Source organism: Nelumbo nucifera, chromosome 5 (assembly GCF_055504915.1).
Source record: "Nelumbo nucifera cultivar China Antique chromosome 5, China Antique-T2T, whole genome shotgun sequence".
Taxonomy (NCBI): domain Eukaryota; kingdom Viridiplantae; phylum Streptophyta; class Magnoliopsida; order Proteales; family Nelumbonaceae; genus Nelumbo; species Nelumbo nucifera.
The window spans coordinates 83,388,432-83,399,107 of NC_142653.1; the positions used below are offsets into that span (position 1 = coordinate 83,388,432).

The 10,676-nt window shown below is 40.2% G+C and overlaps 1 pseudogene; it reads left to right on the forward strand.

Annotated features, from left to right (window-relative positions):
* The first annotated feature begins 3,219 nt into the window (after positions 1-3,219).
* On the forward strand, positions 3,220-6,777 carry LOC104593746 (receptor-like protein kinase FERONIA pseudogene; annotated as a pseudogene).
* Positions 6,778-10,676: the final 3,899 nt, after the last annotated feature.

Sequence of the window (10,676 nt, forward strand, 5' to 3'; positions counted from 1 at the left end):
CTTGAAACATGATGGTTCGTCCTCTCTTTTTGTTCTCATTTATGTAGACGATACTATTGTCACAGGATCTAATTCCAAGGCTGTCTCTAATCTTGTTCACTTGTTGGGTTCTTAGTTTGCTGTTAAGGACCTAGGTCCCTTGCATTACTTTTTGGGTGTGGAAGTTCTACCCACTAAAACGGGCCTGTTCTTATCACAAAAGAAATATATCTCAGATCTATTGTTGCAAACTCACATGGATGGTTCTAATCTAGTTACCACTCCCTTACAGCCTGGTGTTCATCTCTCGAAATCTGAAGGCACTCTTCTTTCGGACCCACGTGAATATAGACAGGTTGTTGGCACACTATAGTATATCTTACTCACCAGGCCCGATTTATCATTTGTTGTTGCTAAACTATGTCAGTTCATGCACTGCCCAACTTCAGCCTATTGGGCCCAAGTTAAGCGCTTGTTGCGTTATCTCAAGCATACACTCACATTTGGCCTCACCATTAACAGTTCTCGAGATTTTTCTCATGGTGGTTTTTGTGTTTTCATGGGTCCCAATATTATTTCTTGGTCCTCCAAGAAGCATCTTATTGTTTCAAAGTCTAGCACGGAAGCTGAATACCGGATTGTTGCCCTCGCTGCCTCCGAACTCCTTTGGCTTCATTCCTTGCTCATGGAGCTTCACATTCCACTCTCCACTCTTCCAGTACTTTGGTGTGATAGTATAGGGGCTACGTACCTCTCTTCCAATCCAGTTTTTCACTACAGCTCTAAGCATATTGAAGTTGATGTGCATTTTGTTCGGCATCATGTCCAACATAACAACCTTGCCGTTCATTTTATCTTGGTCTCTACCAAGGACCAGCTTGTAGATATTTTCACCAAATCACTTCTTGGTCCACGATTTGCATGGCTTTGTGGCAAGTTGAAATTTGGCACCCCAACCTTCAACTTGCGGGGGGGGTGTTAGGGATATCATTGCCCCTAGACATGTGAAGACCTCCACCATCTCTGAAGATAGAGTTTGTGTTTCTAGATTTATTTGATTGTATCAGTTTTTCTTGCATATCTATGCAAGTTTTTTACTCATCCATGTGTATTCTTGGTACATCTCTTGATGATACTGAGATCGGCTTCCATCAGGGCGAGCCCATGCCTACATCATTCCAACCGCCTTTTGCAACCTTGCATTAGGAATATCTCTCCATGAAATAATGAAATAAAACACATAAGCAATGAGATATCCTCAATGTAAAGATGTAAAGGCTACTCCAAGGTTCAAAGTAGGGGGTGTTAGGGATATCATTGCCCCTAGACATGTGAAGACCTCCACCATCTCTGAAGATAGAGTTTGTGTTTCTAGATTTGTTTGATTGTATCAGTTTTTCTTGCATATCTATGCAAGTTTTTTACTCATCCATGTTTATTCTTGGTACATCTCTTGATGATACTGAGATCGGCTTCCATCAGGGCGAACCCGTGCCTACATCATTTCAACCGCCTTTTACAACCTTGCATTAGGCACATAAGCAATGAGATATTCTCAATGTAAAGATGTAAAGGCTACTCCAAGGTTCAAAGTATTAATACGTATCGATTAATATATATCATGCCAATGACTTTTCGATACATCTCCATAAGGATTGTATCGGATCAAACCATGGTTCAGAGGGTAGACGGGACTTAAACTGATCCCTCTAAACTGATTTTAAAAAATAAATAAATAAAACATAAAAAAGCACGATACAAGCCAATACTCTGGTTGGTTATGCCCTGACCGAGAACTCGGCTTCAATCAGTGCAATTCCTGTTCGAACAGCATTCATGGCCTTGCATTGGGAATATCTCCCATGAACAAAGTACATAGTTACGGAGATATTCCCAATGCAAGGCTGTAAAGGGTTCCAACGGTATTCGAACGAGCCTTGCACTGACGAAAGCCGAATTCCTTGATACTCTATAATTTGAACAGTCTCTACTTAAAAGCAGATTATACGGTTTTAGCATTTAACTAACTGAAATTAATCTTAGATAACTGTGGATGGCTGTTATATGGATTTAATTAATGGCAATAGAAAGAGAGGCAGCGCATTTTGATGTCATCTAAATTCCCAGGTGACTGTCAATTGAAGCAGCAAGAATAACGAAACAGAGCAAGAACCTATACGACGATCGCTTCCACGACTGATGACCTTTGCGTGACGGGAGTATCTCTGAAGGGAAATTCCCGCAATAAATCGTTGTATTCCAGCTCCTAACACGAAAAAAAAAAGAAAAAAAGAAAAGAGAGGAGAGGAGATGACGAATTGTTCAAACCAGTAAAAAATCTTGTAAAAGGAAGATGAAATAAAAAAGCGGCTTCCCTCCGTTCTGGTGTGAATGGATGTAGTACGTCATGGGTTGAGTTTGGCGAAACGACTTCATAATTCAAAATTTGAAGCATACAGATCTCTACTTTATCCTAGATTCTGATTCAAAATTCTTAATAAAAATACCATGAACCCAAGACAAATGGATCAAAAGAAAAATAACAAGAGGAAGACAACATAAAATAACAAGAGGATAGGAATTGAACAGAAGTAATGATTCAATAAGAAGATCGAGTTGATTCTCCAGGTAATCCAATATAAAGATTTAGTGTGCTAAATCCTCTGTGTCGGATTCCATGTCAGAAGTTTTAGCTCTGAAATTAAGGATGCAATTACTACCTTGGTCTCCAATTTTTCTTTGAAAACGTGAGTATAAATTTACGTTCCAGGGTTCAAAAAAATGGGAGAAGATAACGTTGGGATTTTACTGAGCTCCTGCTTTATGCACGACTAGTTTTGTTAGTGAAACAATGGCTACTCTGAAACAATACCTGTCGTATTTTGGTGGCGGAGATGAAAGCAGCTTTCTCCGCCTCCAGTGTGAAAGCTCAAGCTTCTCTGCGTCCAGTTTCCCTACTGGGCTTCGCTCATTCAGTGAAAGCTCGAACGGTGGTTCAAAGAAACCCAACAGAAGAGATATAGACGGAGCTAGCTTACACAGATGAAAGCTGAAGTCATGGTTCGGAGAAGAGTTCTGATATCCTGGTTTTAGTGCAGCGCTAAAACCGCGTCGTAACATCAAGCCCAAACAGAGAGTGAGAGGCGAAAGCAGCAACTCAACGAATATGAATTGGTCTTACGGGATTAAGAAAGTGCAATTTGGTTTAAAAAAGATAAATTTTTTATGCCGCTCGAAAACATGACTGATTTTGCCACATGACCGAACTTGGTCATTTAATATTCCAAAAGTCGTTTTTTCAAGTTCAAACCGTGAAACTGTGTTCTGCAGCTATCTGGATGATCTACTCCCAGTCTCAAGGTCAGATTTTTGTACCCTCTCAAGTCCCAATATACCGAATTTCGACCTTCTCTCTGCATCTTTCCAAACCGGAAAGCTCGAAAACGTTTGAAATCCGCCGTTTGGATGTGTTTGATCAATCAGTTTAACGAAGGTTTGAGTGCATTTCGGTGTAAGCTACTAAGCTTGTTTAGGATTTCTATATTCTGCATTTCCGTTGGCTTTATTTTTATTTGATTCTGCTCGTAACTGGATTTGGAATATGTGAATTAGTTTGTTTTGAAGAAATAAGGAGTTTCTGATTAAGAACTAAGCTTCAACATCGTTTCTTCCATGAATTCTCTCGTTCTTATTGGTTCCGTCAAATAGTTTTTGGGTTTGTCATCTCTTGGTAGGTCGGTCTGATTTTTTATTCATTAAAGGTTGAAGCCTTTTCTCCTGGGGGAGGCCAGGAGAGTTAATAAAGCCTAGTTTGCAGCCCAGAACTGTCACCTAGCTGCTGATCAAATACGCTCTTGGTGAAGTTAATTGTTACGGCATCTATTCGTCCCTTTGATTTTGCCATGAAGAGATTTAACTGGGTTCATCTTATTTTCATTTCCTTCTGCCTCTTGTTCCTACTCCATCTGATATCTGCGACTGATCTATACGTTCCAACGGACAAAATCCTCCTGAATTGTGGTGCTGCCTCAGAAACAACAGATACAGATGGTCAGAAATGGAGTGGAGATGTTGGGTCCAAGTTCTTACCTTCATCAGACAACACATTAACCTCTAGAGCTGCCACTCAAGGCCCATCCGTCCCCGAAGTCCCTTACATGACAGCAAGGATATTCCACTCTGAATTTACATACACTTTCCCGGTCACATCTGGCCGGAAATTCGTTCGTCTCTACTTCTATCCAACTTCTTATAATGGCCTCAATGAATCTAATGCGCTCTTCTCCGTCACTTCCGGTCCCTATACTCTTCTCCACAACTTCAGTGCTTCGCAAACTGCCGAGGCTCTAAACTATGCTGTCATTCCTAAAGAGTTCTCCTTAAATGTGGAGAATCAGAGCTTGAATTTAACATTCAAGCCATCGTCCAATGCTTCCAATTCCTATGCATTTGTTAATGGGATCGAGATTGTTTCGATGCCTGATATCTACAATAGTGCAAACGGTGCCTTACTTGTTGGTCACAATACTCAGTTCCCCTTTGATAACAGTACTGCCCTTGAGAATGTTTACCGGCTAAATGTGGGTGGCAACGACATTCCACCATCGGAAGATACCGGTCTCTTGCGATATTGGCGTGATGATTTCATATACATCTTTGGAGGAGCTTCTGGTGTGACACAGTTTGGCATTACAATTCACTACCCTTCAAATGTTCCTAACTATACTGCACCAACGAATGTTTATGCCACAGCCAGAACTATGGGACCAAATGCAAATGTCAATGTGAATTACAATCTGACATGGATTTTCCAAGTTGACCCAGGATTTTTCTACCTGGTTAGGCTCCATTTCTGTGAGATTCTAGCTGACATAACCAAGATCAACCAAAGGGTGTTTCAGATCTTCATCAATAACCAAACTGCCGAGGATGGCGCAGATGTGGTTGGTTGGACCAATGGAAATGGAATTCCAATTTATAGAGATTATGTCGTGCTTGTTCAAAAAGGGAATGTACAGCAGGATCTCTGGCTAGCACTGCATCCTGCTACAGCATCAAAGCCCAATTACTACAACGCAATCTTGAATGGAATGGAGATCTTTAAATTAAATGATTCTACTGGAAACCTTGCTGGACCCAATCCAATTCCCCCTGTAAGACAAAATGTGATTGACCCATCTTTGACTAGACCTCCTTCTGGTAATTCAAAGAACCAGGCTGCAGTCATTGCTGGAGGAGTTGTAGGTGGTATTGCTGCTGTTTGTATTCTCTGCTTATTGGTGTTTGCTGTATTCCGATGGCAGAGGAAAAGGAAGTACTCTGGTGCCATCGGTGGTACGCCATCTGGGTGGGTCCCTGTTTCTCAGTATGGAAATTCACACTCTGGAGGAGGATCTACCAAGAAAAGCAAAACTAGTGGAAGCTATACGTCCTCGCTTCCTTCAAACCTTTGTCGCCACTTTTCCTTTGCAGAGATCAAGGCTGCCACCAACAACTTTGATGAAGCACTACTGCTTGGTGTTGGTGGTTTTGGCAAGGTCTACAGGGGTGAAATTGATGGTGGGAGGACTAAGGTTGCAATCAAGCGTGGCAACCCATTGTCTCAGCAAGGGGTCCGCGAATTTCAGACAGAGATTGAGATGCTCTCAAAGCTCCGCCACCGTCACCTCGTCTCACTGATTGGCTACTGTGAGGAGGGCTATGAAATGATCCTTGTCTATGATTACATGGCTCATGGGACTCTCCGTGAGCATCTCTACAAGACTCAAAAGCCACCCCTCCCTTGGAAGGAGAGGCTTGAGATCTGCATCGGAGCTGCCCGTGGCCTTCACTACCTCCACACTGGTATCAAGCACACCGTCATCCACCGAGATGTTAAGACGACAAACATCCTCCTAGATGAGAAATGGGTTGCCAAGGTTTCAGATTTTGGCTTGTCAAAGACAGGACCAACGTTGGATCATACTCATGTCAGCACTGTTGTGAAGGGTAGCTTTGGATATTTGGATCCAGAATACTTCAGGAGGCTGCAATTGACTGAGAAATCAGATGTTTACTCATTTGGGGTTGTGTTGTTTGAGATCCTCTGTGCTCGTCCAGCGTTGAGTCCAACATTGCCAAAGGAACAAGTCAGCTTGGCGGAGTGGGCCGTGCATTGCCAGAAGAAGGGAATCCTTGAGGAGTTCATTGACCCATATCTGAAGGGAAAAATTGCACCAGAGTGCTTCAAGAAGTTTGCAGAGATAGCAGAGAAATGCGTGAGTGACCAGGGGAGTGACCGCCCGGCAATGGGAGATGTTCTCTGGAACCTTGAGTTTGCGCTACAGCTGCAGGAGAGTGCAGAGAGTGGTGGGTTCAGTAGCGACATGGGCATTGAGGAGACCCCATTAACTGGAAAATGGAAGAAAGATTCAGATGCTTTTTCGGGTTTTGAGAGCACGACAGAATGTAGGAGCAGTGGAATGTCTATGAGCGTTGGGTGCCAGAGTCTCACAAGTGAAGATTCTGGTGGGTTGAGACCTAGTGCTGTTTTCTCACAGATCATGAACCCAAAAGGTCGGTGAAGTGAAACCCAAGCGCCATTTTCTACCTGGATTCAATAAAACCAACAACTTTGTCTGTTCAGCAAATTTGGGTTTCTGTTTCTTTTTTACATCTTTGTTTTTTATCAACTTTTATTTTTTTAGATATGTTCTCTGAATGTTTGTTGTAATGGTAAATTATCACCCAAAGCGTGCAGGAGTAATGTATTTGTACTTGCATTAATTACACCAAGTAAGGTGAATATATGAATTGAGTATTGACAACTGCTTGTCAAAGAACTATGCCTGCCCTTAGAAATTGAGAGAAGGGATTAGCAGAACGGGATAGTTGTTCAGTGGGAGTGGGATGTGGAACCAACGATAATTCATGGCCCATGAATTTATTACTGACACGTAGGGGTGTCAATTGGACTGGATTTGGTCCAGTCTGATCCAATCCAATGTGAGTCCATTATAAATGGACCAGGTCCAATCCAATCCAATTTAATGTTTGGACCGTTCAATCTCTTCAAATTCATTTTGATTAAAATTGGTTTCAATCCAAACCTGGTTTATTGACACACATACTCTTATCTTATATCAATGGATCAAATATTGACTTAATCCAACCCAATTCAATATAAATTTGTTACGGAGGGACCAGTCCAATCCAATCTAATAAATATTCTGGACCGGATTATTCCAGTCCAATATGTCTTGTTGGTCCGTCCAATCCATCCAAATTGATTTTAGACTGAACTGGATCTAATCCAAACCGGTCCATTGACACCCTTATTGACATGGAATATTATTATTGGTTCCACAGCCGACTGAACAGTTAGAGCGTTCAGCTAATCCTATCTAATAGGAATTAGGGTACCCTGCTGTCCTTTTGGCTGGGGTAGAGTCCCTGGTTCTAACTCGTCGTTCAGTTGACACCTGTCCAATTTTCCTTCTCATGATACTTCACACTTTTGTTAAAACATAGAAGAGGTGGTTTCTTCTTTCATCATTGTCCTTCCATCTGGGGGTATCAATTGGATAGGATTTGGTCCAATCCAATCCAGTCTAATGAGTCTATTACAAATGGATCATGTCCAATTTAATCTGATGAATACTTTGGATCATTTTGAACCAATCCAATTCAAAATTTGGGCCACCAGATTTATTCCAATCCAAACTTTGCCCATTGACCCAATCCAATACAAATCTGTTATAGATAGACCAAGTCTAATCCAATTCAATATATCTTATTGATCTGTCAAATCCAAAAACCGGTTCGTTGACAACCCTACTTTTCTCTCATTTGAATGGGTTTTTGAGTTGGTGGTGATTGAAAACTATAGTTGGATTGGGTTGGATTATGGATGCATCACACTTCACGCGGAATCAATTGTTTAGAAAAGTGGTGAATTATATAATAAATTATTAAATTTGGTTAGATGAAGATGTAGTTTATATAGAAAATTGTTTATAGAAATAAGAATCAATTGGGTCAGCTAGCGGAACCCATTGGATGACGGTTGTGTGGTTAGTGTAGTCGGATTCTTGACCGAGTCGATGTGAATGTGTTTTGGAGGCTAATTTGAGGTGATAGTTTTTATTTGTTTACTTAGCACTTGCAAGTTAGAAGTAAACTTCCAGGAGAATATTTGTCTAATGTCTTCTAACATGCATTATTTAGTTATAAAACTTATAATTGGTTTCATACATCAATCAATCAATAGATTCCTACCTCCTAACCCCGAAAAAAGGTTGAAAAATGAAAAAAGAGAAACGGTCAATGAATGTGTTAGCATGGATATATACAAAGATCGATTGAGTTGGATAATATTTTTCAGGGTTTGAGTATCAGCTTGTGTAGTGTTTTTTTTATGTTTTATTTATTTTTTTTTTCAAAACGAGTTCAAAGGAGTTTATTTAAGTTCCAGTTACCCTCTGAATCATGGCTAACCCGATACAATACCTATAGGGGTGTATCAAGAAGCTCCCGGCATGATACATATCGGTCGATACGAGTCGATACGTATCGATACTTTGAACTTTATCTGGTAGTGATTAGTGGCGGAGTCAGGAATTTTCTTTTGAAGGGATAAAGTTAAATAGTAAAATGAGATAAAAAGTAAAAGAGATAGGATTTGAAGAAAATGAAGCCAGAAGGTTTGAATCTATTACAGATTTTTAAAGACGGACTTGAGTTTTATTCTTTGAAGAGCTAGCGATCAATCAGTGCTGCCTCAACATGTCATGTGGACATGCCTTAGTGACAATACGACGTCATTTAGGCTTTGTTTGGTTACAATGCAAATTATTTGCATTTTTGCATTGATGCAAAACCATGGCAGTACAAATGATTTGTGTAGATTTTGACTTATTTTTGTTTCAAATTTTAGTTTGTGCTGTTTGATTGGAGTACAAATGAAATAAATTAAGACATGAAGCAGAATAAAATAAAATCTGAAACAAAATTAAACAAGAATTTGTATTTGTACTCCTTCCAAACTGACCCTTAACAAATAAGTTGTACTACACTCAACAGTGACCATACCAAGGTTCAAAGTATCTATACTTATTGGCCTGTATCATGCCGATGACTTACCGATATACCCCTTCAGGGATTGTATCGGGTCAGCCACCGGTTCAAAAGATGGCCTTAAACCGATCCCTCTCAACCGATTTCAAAAAAATAAATAAAACTTAAAAAAACATACTAATATGTCGGCCTGTGTCGGTATTTAGAACCTTGGACCACACCATAATCTGACACTTGGAACTACCTCTTCCACACAACTAGACATTCGTTCGTAAATGTAATAAATAAATTTGATTGGTCGGAAAAGTACAGATAGGCCTAATGCAGATTTTTCATTTCCACTGCATAGCTATAAACATTCAAAGTGTCAACAACCCACATTCTATGCATCAACGCCTGCCCGTAAATTGACATCAATTCCAAGTTGACACCTACTCTAACAATACTTTGGGCCTAGAAATTTTGACCCTGGGCTGAACTATCATTCTCCCATAACATAATACTTTTCTCGTTTTATTACCTAAGAGCCCATTTGGAAGGGATTCACCTTTTGATTGTGCTGCATTGACTGAATTGAATTGAAGAAGCTAGAAGTAGAAAGTGAATTTAATAGCTCAATTAAAATGCATTCTGTCTTTCCGGTTTTTTCACCAAATATAACTTTTAGGCTTTCCGTGTAGCTTGCAAAGCCAGAAGCTGCTGCACGAAAGCCCTTCCGAACTGGGCACTGAGAAGAGAACATAGAATGGAAATGACAATCTCTCCCTTGCAATGAGGAGTGGAAACCAGTAAATAAAAGTTCTGTCAGTAAAACAAATCGGGCCACTTGCCTCACAACTTCAACATGCATGATCTCCGCCTCAACAGGTCAAATTCTAGAGCCCTGGTTCCCTGAATAAACTCCCTGTTTCATCAATATTCATTGTCAAGCTCTAGGATAGCCGGCCACACTCAACTATCCTTGACCGCTCAACCACTAAGAGGATGTTTGGTTTCATGGGTGTTTATTCAATAAACGCTGCTATATAAGCATCACTTTAACAGTTTCCCTCTCTTGCTCTTCCATACGCATCAAGAATGATAAGTGGACTTCGATTTTTGTGCATGCCTATTGTTTGGAGAAATTAATTTTTTAAACTTCCACAAACGATTAAACGTTTTTTCACTATTATGCTGATGTGGTACCTAATTGTTATAAACAGTTGTAATTATTACCTTTCTCAGTTTTATAAATAAATAAAATACAAATGTTGAATGAGAAAATGTAAACGAACCAAACACATACTAAATCCAGCGACTCCCATTGCCCTCGCAAAACCTGTAGATGGTGCTGAAACAGATAAGACGGTGACCAACTATAATACAAAAATATGCAGATTGACTGGTACTTCTTTACTGATCAATGGATACATTAGCCCGCCGTAGACGTAGAGTATGTATAATAGAAAGAGGCCCTTCTACTACGCGATATCATGGTTAACCAAAGCAACTGTTTGGAGTCTTGGATTCAAAAAGTCTTAAATTTCATAATTCCATAACCTCATGATCTTAGCATCGACTTCATAACAAAATCAGTTCATTTATGGTTTAGAATAAGAGGCCTCCCCTGTTACAGTTATACTCTGTTTTTGGGTCCTTTGGCA